The 15,941-nt window shown below is 41.7% G+C and overlaps 1 protein-coding gene and 1 non-coding gene across 5 annotated transcripts in view; both read left to right on the top strand.

Annotated features, from left to right (window-relative positions):
- Positions 1–15,941, top strand: part of ADAM12 (ADAM metallopeptidase domain 12) — a 181,236-nt gene that overhangs the window by 135,141 nt on the left and 30,154 nt on the right. The window lies entirely within an intron of this gene.
- MIR6694 (microRNA 6694) lies at positions 14,739–14,847 on the top strand. Its single transcript, NR_105564.2, has one exon. It is a non-coding gene; the product is annotated as a microRNA 6694 (primary transcript).

Below are 15,941 nucleotides of genomic sequence, written 5' to 3'. Positions count from 1 at the left end.
CAGTAGTATTCCTCTGAGCACCATTATTCAAGGAGCATCGAAGAGTTCTCAACTCTGCAAGCATCAGTTAAGAGAAGGTCAAATTAATATTCAGGCATTTTTTGTCAGTGATACAGCTGGTGTGATTGAGTGCACCTCCAGCAAGTTTGCAGAGGACAGTAAGCCGCAGGGTTTGGTGCAGGCAGCACACGGGAGGGATGGGATGCCATCCAGGGGGAACCCGTGAGGGCAAACCTCTTGAAGTTCAACAAGGCCAAAGTGCAAGGTCCTGCACTTTGGTCAGGGCACTCAAGCACAAACGCAGGCTGGACAGAAAATGGAATGAGAGTGGTCCTGAGGAAGACTCGGGGTTTTGGTTGATGAGATCTCAGTGTGAACCAGCACTTTCAGCCCAGAAATCCATTTGTATCCTGTGCTGTATCAAAAGAGAGGGGGAGGAGCAGGGTAAGGGTGGTGATTGTCCCCCTCTGTTTTCGCCTTGTGAGAACCCAGATGGAGAACTACACCTGGGTCTGGGGCCCCCACCATAAGAGGATATGAACCTGTAGGGGTGAGTTCAGAGGAAGCTTTGAAGATGATCAGAGTGCTGGATCACTTCTCCTGTGAAGAAGGGTCCATGGAACTGGGCTTGTTCAGCCTGGAGATGAGAAGGCTTTGGGTATCCCCTCACTGAAGCCTTCCAGAACTGTAAGGGGGCATCAAGAAAGGTGGAGAGGGACTTTTTACAAGGGCGTGTAGTAACAGGACAAGAGGTAATAGCTTTAAACTAAAAGAAGATGGATTTAAATTTGGCATAATGAAGAAAATCTTCATGATGAGGGTGTTGAGGCCCCAGAACAGGTTGCCCAGAGATGCTGTGGAGGGCCCAAGGTTTGAGCAGCCTAATCTAGTGGGTGGCAGCCCTATCCACCTCAGGGGATTGGAATGAGGTGGTTTTTAAGGTCCCTTCTGCCCCCAAATGGTTCTGATTTTTTTATGAATCTATGCTGTTCCCTACCTGAAAAACATCAAAACACAGAACATGTCAAGGAAGCTAAATACATTTGGAGAGAGGTTTGTTCTCTCCGTGTACTAACTGGCACTGGCGCTGTGCCCTTCCGGTTTCTGTTGGTTTAAGCTAAATGTAATAAGTAAAAGAAAAGGGAAAAAAAAATCCTTGGGCTGAAGTAGAAAGTATGTGCTGCTGAGAAGTCCTTATCTAATCTCTAAAAAGGGTAGGAAATATCTGGGCTATAACAAAAATGCCTCTGCAGACTTGACTTTAGAGTCATCGGTGTGGTTCTGCAGCAAAAGGGAATGTTTGAAGACTTTTTACTTGAAAGTGATTTCATTAATTATTGCCATCTTCTTTCAGTTCTTATGTTTCAGTCTTTGAAGAGGTTAGCGTTAGAAAGTCATCTTCGAAATTACTTCTTGGTGGAAAAAATCTCCAGGGATCAGTGTGGAATTTAAACTCTGTTGGATCTATCCTTTAATGAGCTTCATAAAGCTTTCGCTCCTAAAAGATACCAGCAAGATGCGTACCTCTGTTGTGTGAACAACAAATGCCTTGAGGACCCAATACTTCAACAGAATATCTTTGCTGTGGCATAGAATTAAGCGTATGAAACCAAACCCAGGTTTTGTGGCACTCCAGATCTTTTTGAGGCTCAAATATCTGCTACGGAAGCCACATAAATCCCATTGTAGAACTGTGTGGGGTTTTACTGCAAAAATAGTATCAACAAGGAAATGTTTAACGTTATCACATTGTTCCCTTTTTATGCGTATGTTTTAATGATATTCTTTCATTGTTTTGACCATAAACTGTTTCAAGTGAGAAGAAGGTGATAAGGAGTCTTAAAGAGGTTTGTGAATCTTTTTATTGTGATTGCAGTATCTGAAAACAAAGGGACTGTGCTGAGTCAGCAAGACCATCTCACTATTCTGCTTGTTTTCCAAGTATCTCCCTAAATTTTCCACTCTTAGGAATGCAAATATTCTTCCTGACAGCTACATAAAACCAGGGGAGTTATAGTGAAATCCACAGCATTACTCCAGATTTATATCACTGCAACTAAACAGAATTTATCACGAACTGCGGAGCAAAATTATGCCAACCAACTGTGATAAGTTCTTTAATAATTTTGAATAGGTACTGTTTATGTGCTGCTTCATCAAAGTGATGCACGGTTCTCTCCCTGGTGGTTGAAACCAGGTGAGTTTCCCCAAATTAGCTGAAAGCTTCATATACATTTGAAACTTCTAGCCTCGCCTTGAGGGGAGCCAAACGTTTTTTAGCTATCCATCTTCCCTCCAATAAACCTAATGGTTTGTGCTTCACCTCACCCATGTCTGGATCCTCGCCAAGACCGTGCTCTTCTAATTTATATATGGGGGACTTACACAGATGACTACTCTTCAGGGCAGATGAGTGTACTGTAAATGTGATCTTCATTACTGTTAGCAGAAAGTATTCCTTGATGCTTCTCTGTGTTTCTCCTGTAGCTTAGGTGTTAACGAGAGCCCAAGAATCCACAAAGGATAACTAATCTTACCAAGCACATTCAGGTGCTGATCCTACTGTAGTCTCCAACCCTTCCCAGAGCCCTGTGACAAGCAAAGCTGCTTTCCTTGTCATCTCCCAGAAATGTGTTGCTCTTATCAGGATCAGGAGAATTCTTGTTGCTGTTTCATCTCAGCCAAAGGTAATTGAAATGCCAGGCAGGCTGCTAGGGTAGAGCAGTTCGTTTCATCTCTTTTTGAACTTCCATATACAGTAGTAGGTTTTCACCATGCAGGCAGGAAAGGGCATGACTGGAGAAGGGCTGCTCTGCTCCCCTTCAGCCCCGTTTGCATCCCTCTGTGGGGATGTTGTGGCTTTGAACACAAGAATCAACTGTGTGTCCAGTCTCCCAGGTCCTACCGCACACCAAGCACAGCCTGGCAGCAGGTCATGTAAGTCTGCTCTGACTCTTATTTTTACCTTGGCTCTGTGCTGCTTCTCTGCAGTGACTGTGATGAAGAGATGAAAAGTAACTGAGAATAGCAAATCATTTAGGAAAATGAAAATACTGTATTACTAAAACAGTTTTTTCAGGACATGGATTCAAGTTTGTGTTCTTCAGAAACTGCAAAACCCGACGTGTTGAGGGAGGGCTTGGCCATTACTGTTTGCCTGACGGACTTTTAAATGAAAGGATATCTCTTCGTCAACATTTGTTTCCATCTAAGCTCCTCAGCGGTTCTGCTTTTCCTCTGTTCTGATAATTGCCTCATCCAGGACGTGTGCTGGTTTGCATCCCAGTGATGACATGTGTGTAGTGATAGGGATGGGGAGACATTTGGTGCCACGCAGGAAGGTCTGCACCAGTAACATAAACAAGGAAGCAGCTCCTCCATGATAACTTCTCTGCACAGCAACTCCACTCTGTCGAGTTCCATTTACTGTGATGTTGCTTTAGAAAAATCAAAGAATGAGATGAATCCCTCTATGCCTGGCTCTTTTTTCCAGTTCTTATCTTGGATCTTGTGTTACCATTTCCATTTTCGCAGCTAGAATTTAAAGGCAGTATATCTTTCTGATTTGGTCAGGTTTTAAATTCAATTTGCTCAGATAAATATGACTGCATTTGTTATAGGGAAGTGGAGCTCGGACTGTGACTGTGCTGGTGGAAATGCCTGTGTTTTGCCTTTGCTGCAGGATGCCTTGGGGCTCTACTGCAGCCAGGGACCAAGTTTTTGTGTTGTGATCATCAGTGAGGGAAAAGGAGAAATGTAATTTAAATGAGTTCTTTAACCTCTCAGATATCGGTTGTAATTTTAGAGGATTTTTGTGAAACTGTGGCTTTCAGTTGAAAAGAAAAACTAATTTTGAGTAATTGCTTTTCAGTGCACAATTTCACATTAATTATTGAGCTTCGGAGGCAGGGTCTGGGGGAGGAGAATGGTCAATAGCACACAGTAGTAGTTGAACTGGGGAGGGAGAAAAATAGTGGTTTGTTTACTGTAGGAATTTGGAGAAGACTTTCTTTTAACAAATCCAAAATGCACACACTATTACCAGTATTGTTTTTAGGTACAATTTATACCTTTATGGTTAGAAGTAAAATAAAAACCAGCAAGAAGGTACGGATTTGTGAATGGGATTGAGAGCAAAGCATGATTTATTAAGAGCTGTCTGAGTGACGTTCCCAAATTAAGCTAACTGAAGCATTGCTGAGGAGAGATGGAGAAAAGTTAAAGGTAGGAAGGACCATCAGGAGAGTTTCTTTCAGACAGTAGTGAAGAAGAGCATCAGTTCATACTATACTTTAATTCCCCCTGGGTACAATTAGGTATTCTGCACTGAACACTGAGTATATTAGCTATAATCAAGGCTAAATGAAATATTTAAGTGGAAACGTAGTGTTCTTTCCTTAGTAATAGTACCAGATGTCTACCTCTTCATGATTGACTAAAAAGTGATGCCAAGCAAGACCCCAAGTAGCACAGAAGATGTCATAAATGAAAATGTTCTCACTTGCCCCGGTGATAAGTTGGTCCATGGGTTCGCTGTGTGAGTGCTCTAAGCACCCAAACATTAGGTTAGGAAGCGTTCATTCTTTGATGAATGCTTTAAGCCATTTCCCAGCTGTTTTGAAACTGTAGCTCGGTATGATCTGGGAGATGCAGCTATCCTTGAAAGGCAGCTTTCCTGCAAGTGAGAAACTAACAGTAACATTTGATGCTTTACTTGCGTGAGTAAACTTTTGATACAGATTGTTAAGTGTTCCGTCCCCAGGCTTTTCCAGTTTGCCATCTGTGTAAGGGAAGAATTTTCTGCATGTAAGTGGCTCTTGAAGAGTTCCAACCATCACTTTGCATCTTCTTTACTAAGCTACAGGTGCCCAAGGGTGCTCTGGAAGTGCTCCCCAGAGCCACTGAGGTGTCAAAGTTTGGGCTGATGGGACTGGGTGTCTGTTCCCTCTGTTAAAGTAAATCTTAGCTCACGGGTGTGTGGATTATACAACCTGCATACAGGTTCTCTGTACGTAAGCCATAGATATTTCTGATTGTCAGATTATACCCACAGCAAACACAGTGAGATAGTGGTTTGGGCAATATGGCCTGTGGATCTAAGCTCCAACCTGTCTTGTTGCTGCTTGATGGTTTATTTCCACCCCCGGTCAACTGGACTAGAGCTCTGTGGGGCTACGTGGTAATCCAGGTCATGGAAACCATCCAAGTTAGATGCAAGCATTGTCAGGGCAGCAGAACGATGACTATTACGTAGTGATCTGTTTGGTAGCTGAGGCGCACGGTTATCCTGGTGTAGCTGGGATAACTGTGAACAGCAGGATCAGGGCAGGATCAGGACATGCTCAGCTGCTTCTTTGTCTCCCTTCACCACCAAGGGACCAGCACCCTATCTCTAAAGCATGTTGTTGTGTAGTTCCTGTCCTTTGATGATGCTGAAGGTCTATTCTTCCCTCGTGTATCACCCATTACCATTAATGAGACTTAGGACTGCACATCAAAAGAAGGCTAGTGACAGTAATGATGATTTTATAATGCATAAATATATATTTGCATGATAGATAGGTGGTTGGTGTCTCTTGGAGAGCCATTCTGCCCAGAACATTCAACTCTCAAAGGCTTTTATGGGGAATTTGAATTTTGTCATCTGCTTTTTGTTGTTTTCAAATGAGCATACAGCCAAATGTATTTAACTACATTACAAGTATGCAGCTAAGTACATAAAACAAGAAGTTGAAATTTACTAAGGACAAGATTGGAAAGAACTAACCGTACACAGAGTCTACTACATTCAGTATTACTTTCAATCACAGTTCTTTTATAAAAAATCACCTGAAGAAAGCAGGATAATGGGTTCCCTTGATTTTTCACTGCTGAAACACAGTTTCTGGAGCATATAGAGCTGTATATGAAAATGTACACTCTTCGGAGATCCGTTGTAGCTTCAGGAGCCAGCCAGGCATGCCATGAACTCAGCATCTTGGCTTTGATGCCAAACACAACTTGAAGCAAAAAGCATTGACTCCAACTGTTGGAGTCGATATACACACATAGTTGAAATGCTAAAAAAAAAAAATAAGAAGGCAGACAGTCACGTGATGAATGGGATGGAGACCAGAAATACAGTGTGGGAAAGGACTTCTTAATTTACAGACTGGCGCTCTTTTGTCCTTGCTCGGCTTCTCACAGTACCTTGTTAAGCATTAGCTAATCAAGCCATCGTTGGTTGCACAGCATTTCCTGACCCCTCTCAGTTTGTTTGCAGTTGTGCAGACCTTACTGTGCATTTTTCAGTCTGGCAGCTTGGAGACTTCAATCTGTGGAGTCAGCAGAACTATCTGCAATTACCTCTGTTGAGAGTTGAAGAAAATGAAATTATCTTTAAGATATAAACAGTTTCTAATTAAACTCTGAAGCTGCTTATGTTTCCAAACTGGTCTGAGCTCAGCTTGAGTAATTTAGCAGATTGCATTCTGGTCCTTCCTTTAGTAGGAAACAGCCACGAGATTGCAAACCAGATTTATGTCAGTCCTTTCCTTAACTCCAAGTAGCCTCATGTCTGCAGCCCATTTGGCATCCCTTTTTGGCTAATAATTTCCATACATTACAGATATACTTAACTGTTTTAGTAAATGAGATCTGTGCATTAGTAGCATGGGTTAAAATTCTTTGCCTGTTTCTTAGTCCTCTGCAGGAGCAGATCACTGTTAGCAATTAGCACACACAGCTACAGGGCAGCTCCTCAAAAAAGAAAACAAGATCTTGCTTTTTAGTTTAGCTTCATCTCTCACATCTCGGGAGATGTGCTGTTAGAAATGAAAATATTTTTCTTTTTTGGTGTATTGTAGAGGAGGACTCATAGAGATTTACAGCATGCATTTTCTGTAAGTGAAGCTGATAAGGAGAGAGGTTACTTCTCAAATGAAAACACATTTTACTTCTGGTCTGATTATTTATAGCAGATACTTAAGGACAAGTCATGTTTTCTACCCTGAGATGTATCCAGAATGGGCAGAGCTTTACTGGCTTGGATGCTGGCATGTGAGAGTTCAGCTGCATTTTGTCTTGTCAGTGTAATATCCATACAAAATATAGCTCTGTAAGGGACATTTGTCTCCTGTACTGCTGCTGTTGCCGTGACCCATAAGAAGAAATCATGTAAGGACGTTTTGCTTTATCTTGGTTTTGTCTTTCAAGAAAAAAGAACAACAACAAAACGCCACATATCAGACTGCAGGGATAAACAAGTAGTGTGGTGTGTGGAGAACTAAGTGTGCAATGTCCAGTTGTAATTGGTGTTAACAAATTCCAAATTCCCAGAGTATAAATGGAAACATACCTTGAAGGGCATATTCTTAAGGTCACATGAATGCTTTTCTTTTTTTGAACATGTGTTGTATGCCCTGAAGCACTGTAAGGAATTGATGTTGACTTGGAAGTCTGAATCACTGTAATTAAATGATGCCTACAGCTGCATTTGCCACAGTTGTCATGGGAATCACAGAGCCTTTTTTGTCTGGGATAGATGTGCAAAAAGTTTAGCATGCAGAGAATGAAGATGTCTGTTTTATCCCAACAATGACTCTTCAGAACTGAATGCTGCAGTCACAGTGGTGGGATGGAGATAAGCAACCACCAGTTTTAATGGGAAGTCGCAGAAAATAGAGATGTGAAATAACTCTGGCTCCTAAGGAGCCTTTCTGGCTTATTCTAAAGTAGGGTGAAATTTGTGTTCATCACTGACGTTCTCCTGGCAGCCAGTCAGTTTCAGATGTGAAATCCAGGCTCCATCAAAGTTGACAGGAAAGCTTCTATAGACTTCAGCATGCTCTGGATTTCATTAGGATCCCATGGATCCCTGCAGATTTTTTCACTTGCTTGCTTAAGGATCCCTAAGGCACAAATCACAAGTAGATCTATTCTGTTGGCTTGATATAATGATTACATGCAATGCTGATACTAGTTAGCTTATTTTCACTTCTATTTGCCTAATGTGATATAGGTGATGTGGGGAAAAAGCTGCTTTTTCCTCAGCTCTTATCTTGCAGAATGCACACTAGGAAGGTGGAAATGCTGGGAGATTGCAGCCTGATTCCTGGCCTTGTTAATGCCTCACTTATCTTTCCTCTGGATCTTCTATAAGAGAAAAAATTGAGGCGAGGTGCTTGCAAGTCAGATACTCCTGTCTTGGAGTACTGATTTATTAAGGGACTGGATAGTACGGCCATCAGGTGAAATCAATGCCAGTCTGTCCCCCAGGTATATATTCATTCCAGTATTTTGCAGAGCTCAGCCGTTTTTCTCTAGGACCCTTGTCTTTCCAGATGGCATTTCTGTAAGGTTCTTTCTGCTAATGCTTCTGCTACTGCTTTTCCCAGCGGGCTGCTTCCTTTGAGTTTTGTTCAGAGATGCTTCCCAGATCTGTTCTTGGCCTGTCTTCCTCCTCCCGAGGGTTTTGTGCTTCTCTGAGTCTTCTTCCCTTAATCTGCTGTCATTTGAATCTACACCTGATGTGTGGGCTTATCCTAGCCCAAACCCATCTGCTGAAGCCACGTAAGTACCAAAGTATGGCAGTTCTTCAAATCAAAGGATCGTGGCATCATTAAATTTGGAAGAGACCATTAAGATCAAGTCTATAACAGTCAGCCTACCCCACCATGCCCCCTAAGCCATGTCAATAAGGACTACACCTTCATGGTTCTTGAAAACCTCCTTGGGCAGCCAGACTGTCCCAGCATCTCCTGGGAGGATAACTGTGCTTCTTTTGTTCTTCTGAGTGTGATGCATTATGAGTTGTGTTTAGGTATGTGTTGGCAGAACAGGAGCTTGCAAAGGTGAAATGGGTAAATGTACGTAAATAAGTATCGTGGGTTGATTTTCCTCTGTTACCACTTTGGTTTGCTGCTTCCTTGGTTTGGTTTGGCTTGCTTTTTGAAAAATGATTTTGTTCTGCTCCTTCACCTGAACAGATGCTCTATGAAGTGATCCTCTCAAACCTGTTCCCAGTGTCAGATTTATATATTATTTTTTTTTTTTGGTCAGCTGCTCCTGACCTATTTAAAAAAAACAATTCCAAGGTTTTTCAAAGGACAGAAATCAGAATATAGCTGCCTACAACGAAAGCTGATTATAAATCACATTGGGAATATATGAAATGTCACCAAGACACGATGCTGTCCTTAGCATTTCGAGCAGGGTCAAACGGTGCTGTTTATCCAACCAGAAATTGGTGGGGAAGGTGACCTTCAGCACGGTATTTTGAGCAGTGAGATGGACCATTTATCTTTATTTGCTTATCACATACTGAGGATGCTGTGTTTTCTGTGACGAATGCAAGCACAGGGAATGCTGGCGGTGCTTCTTACCTCCGATTTCCTTCAGGGCTGGCAGAGGTTGGAGGCATGGGATGCCTGCTGCCCTGCTTTCCCTTAGCCTGGGACCAGACCTGACCTGGCCTTTTTATCCCTTCCTCCGTTATTTGTTGCATTGGATTAACCTCAAATTCTAAGCAGTAGATTGTGAAACCTGAACTCTCAGCAATCCAGCAAATTTTTATTAATGAGGTAGCGGTCTAAAAGGAAACAGAGCAAAAGATGAGCCAGAGGCAAATTCAGACTGATTATAGCTACTTTCCTTGGCTGTCTGGTTTCCAACAGGAAGAACAGTTGTCTGAGTTCAATTCCCATAGAGCTTTTGCAATGCAGATAACTCCAGCGTATCGTCAGAGTACTGTCAAGATTGATAAATCGGGTCGGTATTGCTTCACCCCAGAACAGAAATGAAAGTCACAACAGGCCTCTCAACGAGAAAAAACTTCTCCGACTGTACATTCATCAAAGTAAAAGTAACTGCTAATAATGTTTTATTTGGCAGTTTTGTGGCTGCAGAAATATCAGGCCGTGACAGTGTATACTGTATAAAACCATTAAGTGTTGTTCCTTTGCAGAAAGTACTTTTTTTTCTTTTCTGGACCATTCAGCCATTTGTTTCATCACTGCTTTCTGCCCTGAAGTCCCACATTCAGTACTATAAATCTGCCTTTCCAAGTATTTTAGGGAGTTAAATTTTCACCTTCAGTTTAATGGGAGAGGTCAAATCTCAGCTGGGGCTGTGACAATCCTGTCTGGGCACCTGAAGTAATATTGAATGAAGTCTGGAAATCTGCATTATTCCCAAGGCTAAGTGACAATGAGCCGAAGCGTTTGTGAGGGAAGTTTAAACATTTATTTGGAAGGACTTTATTTCAATAACCAAGGCAATTTCATTGTCGCACAACAGGCAATTGCCACTACATATCAATTAATTTAATCACTGGTGTGACGTTCATGGTTATTTATTGGAAGTGTAAAAAGTACCGTAGAGTGAACATGACAAAAGCTGTGGGAGAGATCCAGACTTGCTTTTAAATCACTGACCATGAACTCAGACAGCGAGAGCTTTGATGTCATGTATAACTACATGGCCCAATTCTGTGCTCTACTTTATTGATGCTTTAGGGATTAAAACTATAAAAGAGGAGCTATATAGTGAAAAATAGGCTAGAAAAAAGAAGTATGAGTTGCCAGACATCTAATTTCTTTTGAAGCAAACTTCCTACTTCAATACTTTATGTAGATTAAAATAAAATTGCTTTTTGCAAAATTCTTTTTCGGGGAGGGAATCTGCAGCTACCTTTAGGATCTCCTTTTACTACAATATGCTCCTGAGATCTACTTTAAAACTATGTGTCTTTCTCCCTCAAAAGTACTTACAAACAAAGCCATTCTTTAAATAATAGATTAACACGACCTCCATTCTATGGCACTTGCCTCATTTTAAACCATTGCTACTGAAACGTGAGGGGTATGAAATAACAGGTAATGACAGAACTTTACACACTAAGAGATCTATAGCATTTGAAAACCTATTTCAATATCAAAGGAGATGGGATTTATCTCTTGCTCAATACCCTGTTCTGTGAGGTTCTCTATGATTACTAATTCATTAACGTAAGACACTGCATAGAACAGCTGAAGTGTCTAAAAATGTCATCTAATAGCAAATTCCGTTTTGTTCTACTAGGCTCATATCTCTTAGGAGACCTGAAAAGTTGTTTTCAAGAGATGGAGAGCAATAATTATGTCTAGAAGGTTAAAACCAAAGAGGATGCCTTTATGCGAGAAACAATTATGTCAATTAGACTGGGAGATGGAGGAGGCTGGCAAATTGTCATGGCTCCTTGAAATCAACACCTGAGTGGGTCTGAAGCCACTATTTTCTCTTGAGTTTCTGCCTTCCTAGAGTGTTACTTTTGTTTTACTCTCTACTGCTGACAATGTGTCAGTACAAAAAATCACTTGTACGTGAATTAACAAAAGCAAAACGATCTCTGTATTTTAAGTTCAGAAAGTTGGGTTTAGGTTCATAGGTAAGACTGGGATTTGCAATAGGAAACTGACACATTGGTTCTGCACTCATTCTGTGGAACATGAACAAGAGGGAGCTCAAACTTTCATCTTCTACCTCCAAAAGCAGGACCTGAGTTGCACTCCTCCTCTCCAGTCGAAAGTGAGCCACTCTGAAGCCAAAAATGGACAGTTTTGCAGACCAAAGAGAGTAAGTAAAAACATATATGGCTACCCAAGCCATCCTGCAGTTCTCTGATTCCGTGGTTAGCTTAGGAACACATTCTAAAGAGCAAACTCCTGTTACCATTGGTAACTTTTTACATTAAGAATTCACTGAATAAAATTAAAAGGCAACTTGGAGTGCAGCGTTAACACCCTGATCTTTTCTTCCAAGAAAGTGTCTTTACACATAGGCTACCCTGACAAATAAAAAATACATATCCTTTTTTTTTTTTTTTGTCTTCTATTCCACCCAGAGGTTTGTATGCAGTAGGAAGGTGGAAGCCTCTCCCTGCTCGACTGAACATTGCTGTTGGTGTTGGGCCCTTGCTTAAGAGGGAAAAACAGGGTCATTCCAGCTGTGTATCTCAAGGAGTCCTGGGGCTGATGGGAGACACAGAGGTGTTCCGTTAAGACATGGAGTTATCATGAAAAGTGATGGAAATTCAGATGCTTGACTAGTGAACTTTCTGACTCGGGGCTGGGGCTGAGCCCTTCTCTTGTCTTTGAGCACCTTCATGCTCACAAAAGCATTGCTGGTGCCTGAGCTGTTCCACATAGAGCCTCTCAGGCATGACTTTTCTAGCAGTCTGGTTGAATCCAGGTCCCATTTTTCTGCACCTTTGGAAATTAGTGAGTCAACAGTGATTTCAAGAGGCATGTGCAGGAAAATCAAAATGCCCTTTTAAAATTAATATAATCTCCAATTATCATATTACCTCAGGGAAGAAGGCCCAGTGGTGCTTAATAGAGCTCTTTGGGGCTGTTGTGCATTTTAATTGAGTGAATAATTGTAAAACACTTCAGGGCCTTAGGTAAAAGGCTCTGTATAAACATTGCTATAATGCTGAATAATCAGACTGTGATATGAACTGGAATGAATGAACCCTATAAATAGATATGTAATGTATGCATTTGTTTAATGTGTGTGTGTGTATATGCACCAACATTTTGGAGAGAACAAGTGAGTTACTTTATAAATGCCCTACTGTTCTTGAGTAAGAAAATCATCTGAGATTGGATAGGGTAACAATATTCATAGTAATCATAGCATTCATTTCCAAGACGTAGTAAGCCCACAGCTGTGCAATACACAGAGAATTGCCAGAAGTATTGATGGAGATACTGCTTCAGTGGTTCTTGAGAAACAGCAAAAAGTGGCTCAAAGGGAGTCTTGTTTGATGGTAGAGGAACATGGAGGAGGCAGACCCAAGGTGCTAAACGTGGAGGCACCGGTAGGTGTGGATGGGCGTCTAGAAGATTGGGAGAGCAAAGGGAGTTCCACTTCTGATGGCTTTCCCAAGGTTTTTCTGCAATCTGTAGTGGGATTTTTTGGTTGGAGCAGGGATTTCCTGCAGCCTGGGTCAGCACTGCTCCTGCTGCGTTCAAGCTAGAGATTGGAATGACAGTGACAGCAATGGCAAACACTGCTCCTCAGCAGGACCTGTGCTAGGGCTGTAGCTGACCTACTGTGCTACCATGCATCAATCAGCAGCCACTGTCTTCCTCCTGAATGCTGTGGCTGTCTTATCTCTGCAAACTGTAATTTTCTGGGGCAGTGATTCTGTCTTTTTCTGTGCTTGTACTCTCTTGTTCTTCAGTCCATTAGGAGGGGGAATGCCTCTGAAAAGGAGATGATGGAGATGAACTTTTAGAGTTCATGCAAAAAAGAAACTGTGCTGGGCAATGCAGTGCTTAGTACAAAGAATTCTCTTTTCTAAAAAGGGACTTGACACCTCCCGTGATGATGCTGCTTCACTTAGTTAATGAAAGGAGCCATCTAATACAGGCTAAATGCAAAAGTAGATAGAGGAAACTGGCATTTGAATGGCCTGAGTGCTCAAAATATAAATGAGTGGGACAAGACCAGACTGTTTATAAAGGAATCAATTACCAGCCATCATTTTACTACTGTGAATCTCTCATTTGCAGGAGCAGTCAGAGCTGTTTTTGCTGGGAACTAGGACAGACATTGCTTGACATCACACGCATCTTTTAAGCACTGAGGAGACACTGAGGAATGCTGCAGGTTCAAGAGGGGTAGAAAGACTCTATAGTGATTTTTCTTACTGTAAACCCTCCGAAAAGACTGAGATAGTGCCAGGCACAATCTGAGTTCTGCAGACTTGTACCCACAGCCGGAACAGTACAACAAAATAATCCATTGTGTATTAGATGTACAGATTCAAACGGCGTAGCCAACGTGTGGGCTATTCAGGATGTCAGAGTAGGAATAGGTTGGACTAAATTGATGTTTAATTTCTGTTCAGAGCAGTACTATGAGTCTGTAAAAGGAAGTGTTATGAGTGAGTGATAATGTTATATAGTGATTCCTAATGATTTTTTTTACCTCTGGAAGGTTCTTCAGTGGCCAGTACAAGCTGGTGTCTGAGGGCCGATCCAAAAGAAGTAATGCATGGAGTATCACATGTGGCCAAGCAAGGATAATTACGTTCTGTCACTGAAATCACAGAGACAGGTGAAGGACTGACTTTGCTTTGGAGACTCCACTGCCTTTTCCCACTCAAAGACATTCCTTCCAGATGAGGTCTGAAGTTTATTCATAGAGTTGTGTGGGGAAACTTGCTGCACTTTTTAAAGAATAAATATCCTTCACGTGATCATTCATCATTTTTCATAAGCTCTAGATTCACTTAAATGGCATGCCTAATGCTACCAACATCTGATAACCCTTCCCCTCTGCCAGAATTTGCAGGCTTCTGATGAACCAGCTTAAAAATTGCAAAGGCAAACAAAATGTAGCTTAAAATCACAGTGATCAAATGTTGTGGCCGTTACATGGGATTATTTTGTCAAAAAAAAAGAAAAAAGAATAGTTGTGTGTCAAAATATCATGGTATTAAATACCAATTATGTTTCCAGTGAAATACCAACTGGCATCAGTTGATGTGGTATCTTGTCATGCACTGTATTTACCCTTCACTGACTCTCTGTTTCCACTTATTGGGTTCCTCTCTGTTTTTACGTTGTTTTATTTTGAGCTTACTCAGTAAAGAAAAGATATTCAGAAAATTTCATCAAATAACATGTGCTGCACTGATGTCAGCTGAGGAAATCAGTGTCAAGAGCAGGAAAAGCCAGAAGATGAATGGATCTCTTAGTTCAAAATAGGAAACAGCTTGAAGATCCTTTGAGGGGAAACAGAAACCTCATTCATTAACAATGACATTATTTCACCTCTGGTTAAGAGTAGGGATTCTGTTCCCCCCGATGGACAGGCACATCTCACATTCATGCAAATGACCCTGAACATTCATGGACACAAAGGAGCAGCCCTAAAATATTGATAGCTTTGACCAGCAAGCTGTTCTCATGAACTGCATGTGGCTCAGACATCTGGCACAGGGCAAAATGCATTATTTGTATTCCTGAATTGACTTCAGACAGTGTAAGGTCTGTATGTCTCCCTGCGTTCATCTCTGGATATCAAAGTAAGTCTGTGCCTCTGAGGTGAAGGAAGTTGTCTGGATGATGCAATATTCATTTGTTCGCACTTTGATATGAGGATCATGTCTGATCAAGCACTTGTGTACTTTGTTCAGGATTAATCACTTAGGCATGTCGGTGGTTCTTGAGCTTTTGTTGGCGTCTGACAGTAGAGCGCATCTATCTACGTGTCTATAGTCGTGCATGCAGATCTGTGTGCCTTTTTTCCAGTTGAACTAAGAGTGGGGGAGGAGGTCCTGCTTCCAGCTAAGATCACCTCCAATTGTGCAGTATAGAAAAGGAGGTCGGTAGAAAGTTTTGCTCCTCTGTGTACCTTCCCATTTCCCCTTGGGGCTGGAGCTACAGCCAGCAGCCTGGCTCCCACCTCGTGCTAGTCTAAAGATTATTTGTCCTTAATCCCGAGCATCGGAAGCTATATCACACCTGAAATTGTCAAGCCTTTGTTTTTGTGATAGGAATTATCCCTTTTTAATAGCTATCAGCATCACCATCCGCAAAGCAAGCATTATCATTTTGGACTATTAGAAATAACAGTTGATTCATCGAAGTCTGAAGTTCAGCAGTGCAGAACTTCCATCTGTTATCTAGCTTGTTGGCAAGGCTTATGCCCTGTCCTTAATAATACATGATTGATACAAAGCGTTTAGTGGATAAAGTCCAGTCATTAGCAGGTTGTCTCCCTGTGCTGCTGTAATGTTAAATTACTGCTTGGCTCTGGAGCAGCAGTGAGGAAGGTCTCGGGTCTTAGGGGAGATAAGGCAGCTTGAAAGCTGTTTTTCTGCTTGGTGGTGATCCAGATTTGATGTAATTGTGTGCACAGCTGAGTGCAGAGAGGGCATGGCAGATTTCTTTAGGAAATGATATTGATGG

This window comes from Gallus gallus, chromosome 6, assembly GCF_016699485.2.
Source record: "Gallus gallus isolate bGalGal1 chromosome 6, bGalGal1.mat.broiler.GRCg7b, whole genome shotgun sequence".
Lineage (NCBI taxonomy): Eukaryota > Metazoa > Chordata > Aves > Galliformes > Phasianidae > Gallus > Gallus gallus.
This window is presented reverse-complemented; position numbering and strand designations above follow the sequence as displayed.